This window comes from Astyanax mexicanus, chromosome 17 (genome assembly GCF_023375975.1).
Source record: "Astyanax mexicanus isolate ESR-SI-001 chromosome 17, AstMex3_surface, whole genome shotgun sequence".
Lineage (NCBI taxonomy): Eukaryota > Metazoa > Chordata > Actinopteri > Characiformes > Acestrorhamphidae > Astyanax > Astyanax mexicanus.
This window is the reverse complement of record NC_064424.1, coordinates 15,127,528-15,146,485: the sequence shown is the minus strand read 5'-3', so window position 1 is coordinate 15,146,485 and position 18,958 is coordinate 15,127,528.

The following is an 18,958-nucleotide window of genomic DNA, read 5'->3' as shown; positions in this document are numbered from 1 at the left end:
GAATGTCTTTTTCTGAGTATGACTAAGCATACATACAGAAGAATCTGCTCTGCTCTGAGTCCTGAAGCCTTAGACAACTTACAGAATAAAAGTAGCAGTAAAAATAAAGTAAGAGGAAAACCAAGTTCACACCTGAAAGATCTGAGAACTGATATAACACAGACAAAAAAAAAGCTTGTTTAATAAATTCTCCTGGAATTGTTGTACCTTTTTCGTTATTTTGAAAACTGTTATTGATGGAAATCTAAATTACAGACTTTGCAAGCAATGGTATTTCCTTTAGTTTTTACCTTGAAGAATAAAGAAATGTAAATGTGAAAAACGAACTATTTGGTATTTTAATGAAAAAAAAAAGAAAGAAAGAAGAGGGCGCCAAGTGGTCCAGCGGTCTAAATCGCTGCCACTATGAGCGGGTGGTCGCAGGTTCGAACCCCAGCTCTTGCAGCTTTGCCATCAAGCTGCCGGCGCTCAGAGGTAGCACAATTGGCCCTGCCCCCTCCGGGTGGGTAGATGGCGCTCTCTCTCCCCACATCACTCCTACGGTGAAGTCTGCAGCACAGAGCGTCTGTGAGCTGATGTATCAGAACCGAGTCGCTGCGCTTTCCTCCGAGTGTGCTGGCTGCTCGGCAATGCTGCATCAACAGCAGCTCGAAAAGAAGCGGTGGCTGACTTCACATATATCGGAGGAGGCATGTGTTAGTCTTTGCCCTCCTGGTGTGTTGGGGCATCACTAGTGATAGGTGGAGTCCTAATGAGTGGGTTGGGTAATTGGCCGAGTAAATTGGGGAGAAAATGGGAAAAAAATTAAAAAAAAAAAGAAAGATTTCTTACAAATGGGAGAAATGGTTGATATATGACTATTCGCTGGAAGGGCTCATTTGATGAAAAAGGGCTTAAATAAAAGAGTAATTCATCCATCACACCTATGAGGATCTTAAGCGAGATGCATAGAAGATTTTTCCTAAAATTAATATATATGGATGCTTCTTCTGTAAAAAAGATGAGTGTAAAGCACCTTGGTAAAGTGTAAAGAAGCTCTGTGCAAAAGCTCTATGGAAAAGAAAGGATTTTTCAGTTTGTAATTTCTGCACCTTTAAAATCCATGTTTTCATTCTGCACATCATGTGCAGGAATGCTTATTAGGCTGCTTTGGTTATTTTTAAGCTAAAAATAAAAATAAAAGTCCTCTGCTCTCTGGCCAAGCTTATACCCTGCTGATTAAATGAAACAGTGTAGATTTATGAGGTGAATTTTTTTTCTAAGTCATATTTTCTTTGAGCCGCTCAGTTCAAAGTCCCTCCTCAAGCCATGCCATCTGGCTGTGAGCTTTACATAACCTGCTGGACACACACACACACACACACACACACACGAGGAAATACAGACACGTACAGAGGTGCGTAGTGCACGCACACACACACACACACACACACACACACACATGCACACAGCCCTAATATAGGCCAGCCTTTTCCATGTCTGCAGTGGAAAGGATTAAGCTGGAGCTAGACTCTTAATATCTGCAGCTCTTTCCTGCGGGCATCCAGGCCTGGATCCACACACACACACACACACACACACACACACAGAGACAGGCTGTGTGAACGGGCTGCCAAGTGTGGAGCTCAGGTCTACTCTACCAGCTCCTGCATCAATTACCTCCATTTGACATGTTCTCCTGTTATCAGTCACCACCACTGGATGACACCTGTCTCCCAGCCAGCCAATTGGATGTTTACTTACGCACTTGTCAAGCATGATTATCTAACCTTTGTGCAGATGTGAGAGTTATTTAGGCTGCAGCTGAATCTGCAGCAGACCCAGGTGAGAACAAGGTGTTAATGACAATTTTTCGAACCGCTATGCCATACTGTGTTACTGAAATACCTCACGCAAGTGCTGCGTTTACAGAGACCTACGAGTCGCTCCAGCTTCCAGTTGTTCTCCAGTGGAGAATTGCACTTGAGGAAAGATTTGCCCTCTTAATGCCTGTGTAGCGTGATGTTAAAATTCTGAGAGAGAGAGAGAGAGAGAGAGAGAGAGAGAGAACTGTCAGCAGCAGATGTTCAACGAAACATCTAAATAAGCCGGAAGCATTTTGAACTCTTATGAACTGATGAAGTTAAAACTCATGATGGCTACAGTCAGCAAAGGTATCTTTGGAGAATTTTATAATAAGAACACCTCTCCAACTGTTAAGCATGGGGGTGGGTGGATCATATTTTCGGCCTGTGTTGCAGTAAAGTGGCACAGAGAACATTTCATCGGAAGAGAGAAAGAAGGACTGAATTAAATACCAGCAAATTGTGAATGCAGACATCACACCTTCTGCAAAAACAAGACAAACAAGGCAAGCCTAGTTTTGTTGGACCGTCTTTTGGCTACATAGTTTTATCAATGGCATTTCAGCAATAGGGAGTTTGAGACCAAAATATAATCACTTTAATTTTGAAAATGTGGCATTTCTTATGTTTTTTTTCTAGTCATTTTATATTTTATTTTATTTATTCCTGCCTTGTACACATTTTAGATGTAGACCACCATATATTTACATAAGTGTTTAGATGTGAAGGGCCCTGGGCGCCTCATAAACATGGCTTGTGACTCACTGTTAACTTTGTACAGAGAAATGTAGGGCAGAGCTAATAAATGTAGAAATGGAAGCAGTAATGTTTTTACTTTTATTTCTTTATTGGTTTCAAAGCACCAACGCACCAGAATCAAATATAAAACTTTAGGCCATGACTGACCCCCTTCAAACTGACTGAACAGCATTAAATGTATGTATGTAATGCCACAGACGGGAGTCAGACGCTCGCGGCAAAAACAAAACGAGGCTTTATTATAAAGCACGTAAGCAGATAGCGTAGTCAGATAACAGGCGTGGGTCAAAGCCAGAAAAACAACCAACCAAAACATCAGAGCCAAATCACAAACCGAAAACGAAACCATTAAACAGAAGCAGAGTTCAATAAACCAAGAAATCACAAAACAAACAGAACAAAAGGATTAGGCAGAAACATAGTCTAAAAAAAACAAAACAAGGGTCATACACGGGTAATATAGACAGAAGAGGAACGCTCAGTATATCGCTGGAAATACAGGGAAAATACCTCGCGACACACGAGACAAACAGACAGGTACTTATACCTAAAACTAAATTACAAATAGTGTTGCCAACTCCTCAGTAAGGAAAGTAGCTATTGGCTCTCCTAAAAGTCGCTAGAAGTCGCTAAATGACGTCATCGGCTAATTTGCATAATTAAAGTAAGTAAAAAAACACCCTAAATATGTTAGAAATTATACAAATGAACTCTAACAAATGAACAACTTCGGTTGCTTTTTAAATAGGCAGTCAGGTCTCAAAATAAATTATTTTTTTGTGTAAAGTACATAAATCATTGACTGAGACTGTAAGATAAATTCAGTGAGTTTTTTTTTTTCGTGTCACACTGAAGACACTTTTATATTTATGCTTCTGCTCTGTAAATATGGGGCGTGGTCAGTCAACGGCGGCTGTGGGCAGGCGCAGTTCATTTACAGTGTGTTCGTGGAGTGGTGTGGGTGTGCTCTGACTGTGAGACTGTGTTGTGGGCAACACTGATTACAAACACCTGAACACAGTCTAAAATTCTGGTGACGTAGAACGCCCGAGTGAGTCCGAGCGCGTGGTGTTGTCAGGTGCATGCTGGGAGGTGTAGTTCCGGACCGGGGATTGTCCATAGACGGGAACGGCAGAGTCAGAGAAAGGAACTACAGAGTCTGTGGTAGGCGTGACAGTGTAGACTTGAGGATAGACTTTAAAAGAGCAGAACATGCATTTTGGGCCATGAATTTAACAGAAAAGGCATTTCAAGTCAAGTCAACATTTTACCAAGTTCTACTAGCAGATTTGAATGGTATGTCAGCTTATTTTGACCAATCACCAGCTTTCACTTGTTTTAAAAGTCTTATACTCACACTTGCTTTCCTGCTTTCTGATGCAGACGATTCCCGTTGTCTCTCTATCCTCCCCACTGCCACCTAGTTGGTCCCTATGAGACCTTAACCAATGACAGGGCCTATGCCACTGACTTTTACATAAAATCAAAGATTTTTACTTAGATAATAGATACTGTTTCCAATCAAACTGTGTGCAGTTTGCCTAAAAAAAAAATTCTTGTATATTTGCTACTGGAGTCTTCTGGTAGAACTACAAGCCTGCAGATGTGAGCGTTATTTATGCTATAGCTATATATATTTATTTTTTCAGCAGAGCTTGGAGAAGACAAGGTATTAATAGTAAGGTGTTTTTTAGAGAAATGCGTTTACAAAGTTGCAGAGATTTACAGAGACTTACAAGAAGCTCATGCTGGCAGTTTTTCTCCAGTGGAGAATTACATTTGAGGAAGTATTATTTAACCTCTTTACCAGTCTTGTCCAGCGGCCTGCGTGGCATAATGTAGAAATTCTGGGCGTGAAAGCTGTCATCAGCAGACTCTGAGGCAGCCAAACAGTCACAGCACAATATCAACAGAGCTGAAAAAAAAACCAATCACAATTTTTAAAAATGCAGTTTATACACAGATCCCATTGTGTCTGTTAGGCCTCTACTGCAGACTTGTGGTAATGTTAGAGAAACCGAATCGATACAATAGAGTCAGCGTTCACGGCATTGATTATTTAACTATAGCGCTCTGCAGATACTCAGCGAGTGTATCGCATTCTAAAGAGATTTCGCTGTAACACTGTGTGTAAAATTAATGAGCCTCTCCTCTTACGTCCAGTCTCCAGTCAAACAGAGTGATCCAATATATTTGAAATGTCATAAGCTGCATCTTTGCACGGAGGTTACCGTAAATAACAGTATCCGTGTTGTAAGAACCAACCAGCCGTGCCTCTGGGAGAGCACAAAAACCACAGAAAATGCCCTTCCTCACTCAGCACTGAAGAGAGAGAGGGACCCAAAGATATCAGCTTCCCTTCACACAAACAATCAACTGAAATCAAGCACCACAAGAGGAAAGCCATACAGCAAATCCTCACTGTCTAATGAAAAACAAGTATCTCAATTTTTATCGATTTTTAGTTTACTAAATAATTTGAACATACGAACTGTCCTTTTTACTGTGTTAAATTGTCTCGATGAAACATGATAAAAGAACCAATAGAAATTCTTCAATATGATCTGAAATAAACTCTTTTTACATTGACTACCATATAAAGTTAAAATGTTTTTACCTCTGTAAAGTTTCTGTATTAAAATACTTCTTATTCATTGGACAGTGATGAAATACATAACCTCAGAATATATTTTCTGATACAAATCACATTCAGTATTTCATTGAATTTATAAATGAAAACAACTGTGTACAATTTACTTAAAAATACTGTATATTTGCTTTATTTTACCATTGGTAACAATATTTTTTAAATATGGGATTTATTAGATTAAGCATTAACATTTTGTTGTTCATTATTTCATTATGAGTTATCAAATTGACAAAAAAACTGCTCATTGTTTTGCTCAACTATAACTCATTCATTTGAACTGAATTAGGGTTAGTACTAGTTTTAACGTTAGCTTTTTGACAAAAATTTGTTATCATCTACAGTTTCTAATTAAGCTCAACTAAACTGGTATTAGAATTACTATTAGCATTAGCATTTTGTCAATTAGCAAAAAAACTGTATTCTGCTCGACAATATCTCTTTGTTACTTAATTAGAATTAGCATTCACATTTTAACAAAAACTGTATTATGCTTTAAATATATTAGTATTGATCGGACTAAGGTGTTGCCACTATGATCGTGAGATTGCTGATTCGAATCCCATTCATGTAGCTTGTCATCAGCTGCCAGAGCCCTGAGAGAGCACAGTTGGCCTTGCCCTTTCTGGGTGGGTAGATGGCGCTCTTTCCGCACATCACTCCAATGGGTGATGTCGGAGGAGGCACCCTCCTAGTATTAGTATTGGTACTGTTATTATGTAAGTTCCTCATTAGGCTAAAGGGATTTACATACACATTTAGGTTATTTACTTAGTATCAGAGCAATTTACACTGAATACGGTTACAGACTGTAACCAGCTGTTAAGTAAAACTATAAAATTAGAAGCATGGGGATTCAAACTTTCACCAAGAGTGTGAAACAGCTTTTAAACCATTTTTAAATGTAGCGAAATGCTAAAACTCCACCATATATAAATACTACCATATATTTACAGTTACAATTTTTGACAAATATTCTTCACCAGAGCAATTAAATCAGTTGAATATATATAAAGCAGTTGATTCCTGTTAGAAAGGTAAATTATTCTTGTGTAGCATTATTCTTCTCCATTGATTCGGAATGGGATAATGAGGGGTTCTTGTCTAAGTGGTAAAAAAACATGTACTGAAATGTTTACCATGACATAATTCATGACAGTGGTCTCATACCATCCTATCATTTACACACCACAGCACTCAGCTGTCAGCAGAACTGAAGGAATGTCCAGATGGGGCAGTGTGTTGGGGGGGTTGGTGTAGGGCGAATGAGGTGGGCTCTTCAGGAAACGGATTGTGAGACGAGAAAACAAGAGAGAGAGAGAGAGAGAGAGAGAGAGAGGGAGTGAGACAGGGAGAGAGACAGAAAGAGAGAGAGAGATAGAGAGAGAGACAGAGATAGATAGAGACAGAGAGAGATAGAGAGAGAGACAGAGATAGATAGAGACAGAGAGAGATAGAGAGAGCGAGACAGAGAGATAGAGAATTGAATTTAGCAACAACTTTATTGAAACATTATTTAAAGGTAAACATCAGTCAATCTGATTTCAGTGCTAAAAACAAACAAAAAATAAAATAAAAAATAAAAAAACAATAAAACAAAAGAACAAGAACGTTTAAGACAAAATGTGTTTTAAAGTTAAAAAACAGACACAGCTCAGGTTAAAAACTCTGCAAAAAGAAGTTCTTCATTTTCTACTGAGCATAAAATGTCCATAAAACACCACATGTTCTCAAAACTGTCTATGTTCCTCATGGTGGAGTAATACTTAAAATCAATTAAAATCCTTGTTTTCACCAGTCTTTTAAAAACAGCAACAGCATCACTGTCACTGAGACCCTCTACAATGCTTTTCCTGCTTACCCAGATCGCCATTTTGCCTGTCCCCAGAATAAAATTGAGCAGTTGGCATTGTGTTTTTCTTGAGCGAGAGTACTTGAAGCCAAGGATAAAAACTGGTTTAGTAAAAACAACACTAAAACAATTAAAAACAAACTCTAAAAGCTGAAACAGTGGGGTTAGTCTATGACACTCCATAAAACAATGAAAGACTGTCTCCCTCTCACCACAGCATGGACAGTTTTGAGACACATCTGGGTTTAAAACCGAAATAAAAGCATTCACAGCCATTATACAGTGTACAACCCTCCACTGTAAGTCACCATAGGTCTTGGTTAACGGTGGTTTATAAAAAGCTCTCCATGCAGGTTTAAAATCATCATTTAAAACCAGTCTAGCACGCCATGGGGTGTCAACCCTAGAGTTGAGTTTTGTTCTGTTTAAAACCTTTACACAAGTTTTATAAAAGCACTTCCCAGAAGTTTCGTTTAAAAACAGAGTCTCAGTGTCTGCAGCCTGTAGTAATTGACCCTCATAATCCCCAAAGTCAGGTGTGAGGGTCAGATTTGGGTAGAGCGCATCTTCTCCATCACGGTTCATGCTACAGTCTTTGAGCAGTGCACGCTCAGCCTCTGTTAGTGCACATCTCCATTTCTGCAGAAGCTGAGCTGCAAGACGAGCAGACCTGATGCCCAGGCATTCAGCTACAGGGCCCACTTTGTCCAGATCGGGCCCTGCAAGCTCCACTAAGTCCCCCAGAGTCTTTAGACCTTTAGAGCACAAAGTCCTGTCCATGGATGGACTGATGTCACTTGTCACATCCAGGCGTGCTCCTTTAATCAGTGGCTCCTTCAGGAGCCAGTGCAGAGATGTGTCCTCTTGCTGTTGGGTTTTAAAAAAACAGAGTACTTTAAAAAGTCCATGATAAAAAGATGGCATATTTCGTAAAAACAGTCTTTTGGGGTTCATTAAAAATAGATGTAGGTCCAGGTCTAGATTACCCCCCCTCCGGAGCAGAGCGCAAGCCAGTGGCCTCCATCCGAGGTGTTCTGGTCCAGAGAGAAGTCTCTGCAGGAACTGGAGGCGGAAGGCTGCAACTCTGCTCGCCAGGTGGATCAGGCCTTGTCCTCCTTCATCTTTGGGCAGGAACAGCACACTCTGTGGAATCCAGTGCAGCTTGTTCCAGAAGAAGTCCACCAGAGCGGCTTGGATGCTGGACAGAAGGCCTGGAGGGGGGTCTAGACACACCAGCCTATGCCAGAGGGAAGAAGCTGCAAGGTTATTACAAATTAAAACCCGCCCTCTGTAGGACAGGTGAGGTAGCAGCCAGGTCCACCTGCTAAGATGCCCTTTAACCTTTTCAAGCAGCCCTTCCCAGTTCTTTTGTTTCATCTGCTCATCCCCTAAAAACACACCCAGGTATTTAAAACCATTCCTCACCCAAATCAACCCCTGAGGTAAACAAGGTGTCCCACCCAGCCATTTCCCCACCAACAAAGCCTCACTTTTTGCCCAGTTAATTTTCGCAGATGAAATCTTCCCAAAGTCACCCACAATGCTGATTAGATTATCAATATCTTGTTGACATTGCAGAGTTAAAATGACATCATCAGCATAAGCAGACAGTAAAATCTTAAAATCACAGTGGGGTACATTAAAACCAGAGAGGGTGCATCTCAACCTATTTAAAAAAGGCTCTATGGCCAGAGAATAAAGCATGCCGGATAAACAGCAGCCTTGCCTTATCCCCCTCTGGGCTTTAAAAGGAGAGCTTAAACCGCCGTTAACCTTTAAAATACTCTCAGCATCACAATACAAGACCCTGATCATGGCTATAAGACGAGGGGGGAACCCAAAGGCTGCTAGGACCTTCCAGAGATACTCATGTTCAACCCTGTCAAATGCCTTTTCCTGATCTATAGAAATCAGACCAGTATCTAAACCCAATAGACTTGAGACGTCCAGAACATCACGAATTAATGATATATTATCAAAAATGGACCTGTTTGGAACGCAGTAGGTCTGGTCAGGGTGGACGATCCGACCAATAACCTTCCCCAGCCTGGCTGCCAGCACCTTAGAGAGCAGCTTATAGTCACAGCAGAGCAGTGAGACGGGTCTCCAGTTTTTGATCTCCTGCAGATCACCTTTTTTGGGTAGGAGTGTGAGGACTGCTCTCCTGCAGCTCGATGGCAGCCTTCCCCTAGACAGGCTGTTGTTGAGGACTTCCAGCATGTCCTCGCCAATCACTGACCAAAAGGACTTGTAGAACTCAGCTGGAAGTCCATCAATACCCGGTGTCTTCCCACACTCCACACCCTGCAGCGCGTCGCCCAGCTCGACCAGGGACAGCGGCCTCTCAAGGCCCTGGAGAGAGTCCTCTGGGAGCTGCGGCAGACCGTCGAGGAAGACCCGCTCAAGCTCGGGCTGCTCTCTGTACTCGGTGCTGTACAGCTCGGTGTAAAAACGAACGGCCCGCCGGTGAATCCCTGCGGGGTCTGTCAGTAATTCGCCAGACTCAGCCCGCAGGGCATGCATACACCGGCTCTGACCGTTCTTGCGTTCCAGGCTGAAGAAGAACTTGGACGGAACGTCCATCTGTGTCATCTTCTGGAACCGAGACCTAACCAGAGCCCCCTGTGCTTTTACACCAACCAGGTCTGCTAGTGCAACTTTTTTAGTTTTGAGAGCTTCAAAATGCTCTCGATTTCCTGTGGATTCTGACAAATGTTGAAGTTCCACTATTTCTATCTCAAGACTTTTCATAGACCGGGTAATGTCTTTTGTGACACTGCGAGTATACTGCTGACATAGCTGTGAAATCTGGACTTTACCAAAATCCCACCAGTGCTGCAAAGTGCTAAAAGATGCTTTAGTTAAACGAAAATTATTCCAAAAAAAAGTAAAAGCGTCTCTAAAATGTATATCATCTAAAAGGGTTGTATTAAAATGCCAGTAGGCGCTTTTAGGTTTAACATTTGCAATTCCAACAGTGCACTGAACTACACTGTGGTCTGAAAAAGCAACTGGTGAGATTTGGCAAGTTCTAAAAACATTAAGATGATGTTTAAAACAATAAAATCTGTCAAGCCTTGCTAGAGATAAAAAGTTTTCCCTGGCATGTGCCCATGTGTACTGGGTCTGACCCTTATGTAAGATTTTCCATACATCACTGAGCTCGTGTTTTTTAAGGAGCTGTGTGAGCTTCCTCCGTGATGCAGGATGTGGCTCAAAGTGATTTCTGTCTGTGCTGGACTCTGTACAGTTAAAATCACCCGCTAAAAACACATATTCTTCCTTCCTGCATCTATCCAGGGCTTCACAAAGTGTATTTAAAAACAGCATCCTATCAACCCCCAATACAGGAGCATAAACACATAAAAAAATAAAAACACAATGACTAAAAACAGCACGAACTTTTAAAAACCTCCCTGCTACCACCTCCTCAACCTCAACAGACTGAGGGGTCCACCTCCTAGAGAGCAGTACAGCTACACCAGCAGATAAAGAGCTTTTATGACTAAAGAAGCCTTGCCCATCAAACTCTCTCAGCCAATCTGCAGAACTTTGCTTATCACTGTGCGTTTCTTGTAAAAACATAACATCAATTTGTTTAAAATTTATCAGCTCAAACAGCTGAGCTCTCTTTAAAGGATCTCTGGCTCCATTAATATTTAATGTTGCCATTTTAAAATCACACATGTTAAAAAGAGAGCTTAAAAACACAGCAAACAAAGCATAGAGCAAAGCTCTGCAGAAAAGCCTAGACCAAATCAGAATCATCATTTATCTGCTGTTGTAGCGCTGAAACTTTACTCTTTAACCTCCACCACTCCTGTTCGGTGAACCCCTCCTCCCCCTGCGTGCTCTTAATAAAATAGACTGACTGAATAAAACCTTGGCGATCAGGGAAATACTCTTCCACTCGCACCCCTTTAGCATGTTTCGTAGAAGTTAAAAAGTCCCTGATCATTTTCAACGTATAAATGTTACGGGAGCCACAGGGCTGTGAAGATGGGGAGATGTTGGAGTCTGAGGATTCAGCGTTAGCTGCCGCTCCGTCCTCAGGTTGAACTCTGGAGGCTGAGCTCTTTTTAGCGCTGCGGGTCTGGTACTGACCCTGCAGCCTTTTTTTTCCCTTGGTAACGGGGGGCTTAACCACGGGTTCAGCCGAGTCGCCGAGCGCCGCCTGCTCCCCCTGAACCTCGGCCGCCCCCGCGGTGTCTTCCCCACCGTCACCAAGCACTACATTAACCTCATCAGAATCATTTACAGTATCCACAGCTTCAGTTACCTGTTCGCTATCAGCCTCCAGAGTTACACTGTCCCCAGCCCCAACGCTCTCCTTACCTCCGTCACTCCCCGCAGCTCCCGTCTCGCCGTCAGACCCGGGCTCCGGCGCGGAATTCTCGGCACGCTCCTCTCCGCCCTCAGCGTCCGCCGTGCTGGCGACCTCAGCGCGCGGCAGCGGGGCGACCCGCTTCTCCGGGCACGAGCGCACCAGGTGGCCCTCTTTCCCGCAACCGAAACATTTCATAGACTCCGTGGTGGCAAAAACGGTGTAATCAAAATTGTCCACGCGGAATTTAAAAGTAACGTTAAGGTCGTCAGCGTTATCCTTCAGAATCATTAAAACATGACGTCTGAAGGATACGACGTGCTTTAGGAGCGGAGATCGGCAGCCGAGAGGAACCTTTTTAACAGGTGATACTACCTGCCCAAACCTGGACAGCTCGCGGGTCAGCACGTCGTCTTTAATAAACGGCGGCACGTTGGACAGGGTGACTCGTTTAGAAGGGGTGACGAGTGGAAGAGCCTTATAAAAACTGCCGTTAAGAGTGATTCCCTGACCCACCACCTCAGCTACTTTATCCACGTCAGTTAAAAACAGCACAACTGAGCCGTTCATTCTGGACGCAGACAGCACATTTTCACATCCTACAACTTCTCCAATAGCTAAGGTACACTCCTCCACAGAAATGTCCACGCTAGTGGGAACCTTGACTGCGTGTTTGCGGCTCAACCGCTCATAATCACACGCCACTTTCTCCCCGGCCGCCATGGCGTCTAAACAATAGAGACGCCAACCCCAAACCCCCTTACCCCCTAAACACCCTCCCTACACCCCTAAACCCACTAACGAAACTGAAACTAAACTATAAACAACTTAAACTAAACCTAACAACCAAAAAAAGTGAAAAAAGAAAGGAAAATAAAGGAAAATAAAGAAAAAATAACACGAGCGGACCAAACGGTCCGCACGCGCTCTCACACTCGCAAACGCTCCGCCCACTCAGAGAGAGAGAGAGAGAGAGAGAGATAGAGAGAGACAGAGAGAGATAGAGATAGAGACAGAGAGAGAGAGAGAGAGCGAAACCGAGGGAGATAAAGAGAGACTTTTAACACTCCTTTATTATAAACTAATCTCTTGTTTAACACTGTACAGTAACAAATATCATAAATATGTTACAAGATTTAAATAATAAAGATATGTGTAAAAAGCCAAGCAAATAAAAACAAGACAAAGTTAGAAAAAAACACACTCAAATAAAAACTGGAGCAAAGAAAAGCTCATCCTCTTCCACAGAGCAAACCACATCCCCATAACACCACACCAGCTTAAAAGAGTCCAAGTCACTCATGCTCTTATAAAAATTAAAATCCACCTTCACCCTTGCCCTGACCTGCCTTGTGAAGATCTGCACAGCATCATAATCTGTGCTGGATGCTATCTTGTTCTTTCTGCTGGTGTATATGGCCAGTTTTGCTTGGCCAAGGATAAAATTTATCAACTGGCACTTAAACCGCTGGGATCGACTGTATTTAAAACCAAGGATGAAAATCTGTGCTGTAAAACTAAGGTTTAAAAGTGTAAAAACAGTCTGTAAAACTCCAAACAGGGGATGCAATCTAAAACATCTCGTAAAAGCATGAAACACCGTTTCTCTCTGCATGCAAAAGGGACACTCATGTGAGACCTCAGGGTTTAAAACAGAAACAAATGAGTTTACAGACAAAATACAATGCAGGACTCTCCACTGAAGGTCAGCTGTTTTTTTGGTTAATGGTGGCTTATATATAACCCGCCATTCCGGTTTAGTGTCGTTGTTAAGCCCCAGCTCCCTACGCCATGGAGTGTCAGCTCTACCATCCAGCCTTTTCCTGTTGATAGCCTTTACACAGGCTCTGTATAAAAGCTTCCCACTGACCTCCCCTAATACCATCCTGTCCTCCCCCCTACCCTCCAGGAGTGGCCCCCCACAGTCACCCAGGTTTGGAGAGATGGTGATTTTCGGAAAGGAGCCCCTCTCCAATGGTTCAGCCTGTGTATCATGGCCCTTCAGAAGCTGATGTTCCTCAGTTGTGAGTGCTTTTCTCCATCTGTTTAAAATGTCAGATACCACACGAAGGGACTTCATTTTCAACTGCGCTGCAACACTGCCTATGTTGGTGAGATCTGGTCCTGCCAGTTCCACCAACTGCCGCAGCTTTGTGACCTGGGATAGGATGAGCACTCTTGACAGGTCTTGAGCAGTCTGGATGGAAACATCCAAACGAGCACCATGGATCAGAGGCTCCTCTAAAAGCCAGTACAAGGAGGAGCAGCTCTCTCTGTACAAGTTAAAAAAGCCAAAAATTTTAAAAAGTCCCTGATAAAATGCTGGTAATCCAGTAAAATCAATTTTTTGGGTATTCATTAAAAACAAAGTTCTGTCTAGCCCCAGTCCCCCTACTGTCTGTAGTATTCTACTTACAGGTGCTCTCCACACCAAACTTTCAGAGCCAGTAAGAAGTTTTTGAATGAACTGCAGCCTAAAAGCAGCAGTTCTGCTGGCTAGATGGACCAGTCCTTGTCCACCCTCCTCCTTAGATAGGTAGAGAATACCCTGTGGTAACCAATGAAGGCGGTCCCAAAAAAAGTCCAGCAGAACCGCCTGGATATCTGCCAGCAAATTTGAAGGTGGGTCCACACAGGCCAACTTATGCCACAGGGATGATGCTGTAAGGTTGTTGATGACCAGTGCACGACCTCTATACGACATTCTAGGAACCAGCCATTTCCACTTTGCTAGTTTTGCCTTTACTTTTTCGAGGACACCCTCCCAATTTTTCTCCATAAAAACTCTGTCCCCCAGATACACACCTAGATATTTAAAACCCCCCGTCTTCCAGAAAAGGCCATCAGGAAGCTTTGGTTCCTGTCCCTCCCACTCCCCGACTAAAACAGCCTCGCTCTTCCCCCAATTGACCTTCGCAGAGGATATAACGTTAAAATCACTTAAAATCTTAGTTAAAACATTCACCTCAGACTGTGAACTGACCATGGTCACTACATCATCCGCATATGCCGACAAAGAAATAGACATATTGCAGTTAGGGATTTTAAAGCCAGCAATAACTTCTCTTATTCTGCATAAAAGGGGTTCTATTGCAATAGAATAGAGAGCCCCTGAAAGTCCACATCCCTGTCTGATGCCCCTATGAACTTTAAAAGGGGCACACAATCCACCATTTACCTTGAGAACGCCCTCAATGTCACTGTACAACACCTTGATCATGGCTATGAAACCAGGGCTGAACCCAAAGCTCTCTAGAACCTTCCAGAGGTACCCGTGTTCAACCCGGTCAAAAGCCGTTTCCTGGTCAAGAAATAAGAGACCAGTCCTTAAGCCCAATAGCCTAGAGACGTCCAAAACTGCCCGAATTAGATGTATATTATCAAATATTGACCTGCTAGGCACACAATATGTTTGATCAAGATGAATGATCTGCTCCATCACCTTTCCTAACCTTGCAGCTAATGCTTTGGAGAGCAATTTACAGTCTGTGCACAACAGCGACACCGGGCGCCAGTTCCTTAGGTCAGTTAGGTCTCCCTTCTTGGGCAAAAGAGTGAGGACTGCCCTTCTACAGCTTAGAGGAAGCTTCCCCTCTACCAAGCTACTTTTGAGCACATCCAGCACATCCTGCCCCAGTTCAGACCAAAAGGACTTATAAAATTCTACAGGGAGACCATCAATACCTGGTGACCTCCCGTTCTCCATACCTTGGAGAGCTGTGTGCAATTCGTCCAGGGACAAATCCCTGTCCAGCATTGCAGCAGACTGTTTTAAAAGCTTAGGCAGGTTACAGAGAAAGCTTTCCTCCACCTCCTGTGCTTCCACTTGCTCACTGTTGTAAAGCTTCGAGTAGAAGCTAACTGTCTGCCTGCGAATTTCAGTAAGATCAGACACAAGATCTCCTGATTCTGTTCGCACAGCATGCATGAACCTTTTCTGTCCATTTTTCTGCTCAAGGCTAAAAAAGAACTTAGACGGAGCATCCATCTCAGACACATTTTTAAAACGGGAGCGAACCAGCGCTCCCTGTACTGTAGCACCCAGCAGGTCTGCCAATATGGCTGATTTCGTTTTGAGAGCTTTAATATGCTCTCGATTTCCTGTGGTTGCTCCCAAATTCTGGAGCTCCACAATTTCTATCTCCAGAGCTTTAAGAGATCTGGTGATGTCCCTTGTGACATTGAGAGTATATTGCTGACAAAAAAGTTTTATTTGTACTTTAGCTATGTCCCACCACTGTTGCAGAGAATTAAAAGAGGATTTTTGCATTTTAAAAGTGTTCCAGAAAAAGATAAAACATTCCCTAAAATTAGCACATTTTCACATCCTACAACTTCTCCAATAGCTAAGGTACACTCCTCCACAGAAATGTCCACGCTAGTGGGAACCTTGACTGCGTGTTTGCGGCTCAACCGCTCATAATCACACGCCACTTTCTCCCCGGCCGCCATGGCGTCTAAACAATAGAGACGCCAACCCCAAACCCCCTTACCCCCTAAACACCCTCCCTACACCCCTAAACCCACTAACGAAACTGAAACTAAACTATAAACAACTTAAACTAAACCTAACAACCAAAAAAAGTGAAAAAAGAAAGGAAAATAAAGGAAAATAAAGAAAAAATAACACGAGCGGACCAAACGGTCCGCACGCGCTCTCACACTCGCAAACGCTCCGCCCACTCAGAGAGAGAGAGAGAGAGAGAGAGATAGAGACAGAGAGAGAGAGAGAGAGCGAAACCGAGGGAGATAAAGAGAGAGAGAGATAAAGAGAGCGAAACCGTGAGAGAGAGAGCAACAGACAGAGAGAGAGAGAGACAGAGAGATAGAGAGAGAGAGAGAGTGAAACCGAGAGAGATAGAGAGAGAGATAGAAAGATAAAGCGAGACAGAGAGAGATAAAGAGAGAGAGAGACAGAGAGAGATAGAGAGAGCGAAACCGAGAGAGACAGAGAAAGAGACAGAGAGAGAGAGAGAGAGAGCACGAGACAGAGAGTGACAGAGATAAAGAGAGAGAGAGAGAGAGAGAGAGAGAGAGAGAGAGAGAAAACATTATGGATGCGCTCAGCTGTGTTTACCAAACACACCTTAGCAACCATACAGTATACGTACTGGCACCTTTTTTAACATCTGCTGCACTGAATCAGAAGCATGTAAATAACACCATTTAAATGTAGATAATTAAATTAAACACACAGGCATGGTGTCCTTATATTTTCATTATTTCTCATTTGTGCAGCAGTTATTTAACATGTATGGAAATTGTGTGAAAATGAAAAAATATATAATAATTTAAAGTTTAATGATCAGACACAGCAGTGCTGCTGGATTTTTAAAAACACCTCAGTGTCACCGCTGGACTGGGAATAGTCCACAAAAGTGTTCTGCAGGCAGCGATCTTTGTGCAGCGCCCTGCGGGTAGAGTCCTGTGTTCACTGATGAAGGACTAGAGGATGACCAACACTGTAAACTGTGCAGCAACAGACTCAGAGCTTCTGTCTCTGACTTTACTTTATCTACAATGTGGAGCAGCTATCGGTAGGAGTATCTAATATAGTGGAGGACAGTGAGTGAACACAGTGTTCAAAAACTCCAGCAGCACTGCTGTGTCTGATCCACTCACCTCATACACCACCACCCTGTCAGTCCTGTGGCGTTCTTGCTATTGAAGAACAGAGTATAAAGAGGATAATAATAATGCAAGGAGGTGGTTGTAATGTTATGCTTGATTGATGTATTTACATTTACAATAAGTTTACTGTTTAACCCTGTTTCTTTTGCACTAAATGTTCCGACAGTGTTCAGACTCACCTAACTTGTTTATAACATAACTTTTTTTTAATTTGTAATTTTTTTGTCATTTCTTGATGTTGAAACATAGCAAAAGTGCATAATTAAAGCTGTCAGTACAGAGTACAAATCAAATGTAAATGTAATTCATTGCATAATAATGTCACCCGACATGCAGTTATGTAATTACATTCAAATAGTACAGCAAAAAGAAAATAACTCAAATTCCACGGGTTAATGATCTTGTACACTTGTACTGTGTTTTAATTGTGATTTCTCGGATAGCTCCCTACAAAGCTGGTCCATTAGATACTGTGTTATAATAAACTGCTTAACAAAACAAATGATAATGGGAGATTATGTGTCCCAAAATGCAATGAGATTTAATTAAATTCACAAACTTCCAGTTCAGCCTCGCTGAATTTGCTCATAATAAACTCTCCGTACATAATTTATGACCGTGTCCCTTAAATACCCATACTGCAATTTTTGCCATACATCTCACGCAGTTTAGTGACTAAAACTAATGAACACATTCAATGATTTACAGATAATTGAACATGTTCATACAAATACAGATGAAAATGTAATACTAATGACTTTTAGGCCTCTTTTCACCCTAGCTGAGACAAATATTACGTTTGAGCTGATGTATTACGCAGTCTTTTGCCTTTTAAAGTGTTGTTCTCACCACAGCCAAGCTATTACCAGGGATTGCAAATGCATTGCTGAATGATTTGTTTCTTTTGATCTTTTCTAAAGTGTCTTTTTAAAGCTGTTCTGTTGAGCAGAGAGAAAAAAAATTAAATGTGGAATTTCTTAAGAAGCAAATGGACGGCACGTAAAGCACAATCATGAGTCTGTTGATGTTCTATTTCTGACGCATTCACTGTGCAAAAACACACTTCAAACGGCGCTAATAATGCCCTGTTTCGAGTGTTTTATTGCACAGTGAATACGTCAGAATCAGTGTGACCCTGACACATCATTGGATGTTTGATGTTTATAGACATTGGCTTTTGCCTCAGACTGCAGGTTCTGAACCATTAAGACATGTCAGGAATACACGGATGCAAATGAGAATTAAAGTGTTGCAAACATAAACTGTTAATTAAAGCTGAATTTCAGTGTGAAATCAAAAACAAAAAATTGACAAAAAAAAAAACATCATCAATACACCCTTATTTCTTAGGGGTGGCGGGTGGGATGATTTTGTTGGAGGGAGGCAAGACAGGCATTGAAAAAGTTATAACATTTTACTGTGAACTAAACCAGTTAAAAATAAAAAGTGGACATTTGTGTCACACATACTTTGGTTTTAACACTGGCTTTTACATACTGAAACTTTTTTAATATACTATAATTATTAATCACTCAAAAAACAACTTTAATCCTCAATAAATCTGCAATTGCATTAATTTTAATGTATAAATTATGTTAATTAATAAACTATTTTGCTTGGGGAAAAAATGCTTAGATGAGGTATCACAAGCAGGTTTTAAAAGTACTCCATTATGTACTGCAATTACGCATTTTCACCAGAGAGGTCACTAAATCACCAAATCGTATGGACTACTGCTTTAAGAGAAGAGCACTTCTTTTCATAAATTATCATGCTGTTTATTTTGTGCATTCCCAATTAGCAGAACAGCTCAATTAACACTATGACATTTTTTAAAAACCTCATTTGGATTTACAGCGTAATTACCAGTTCTCCGAAGCATCAGTAGCAACAGCTTGACC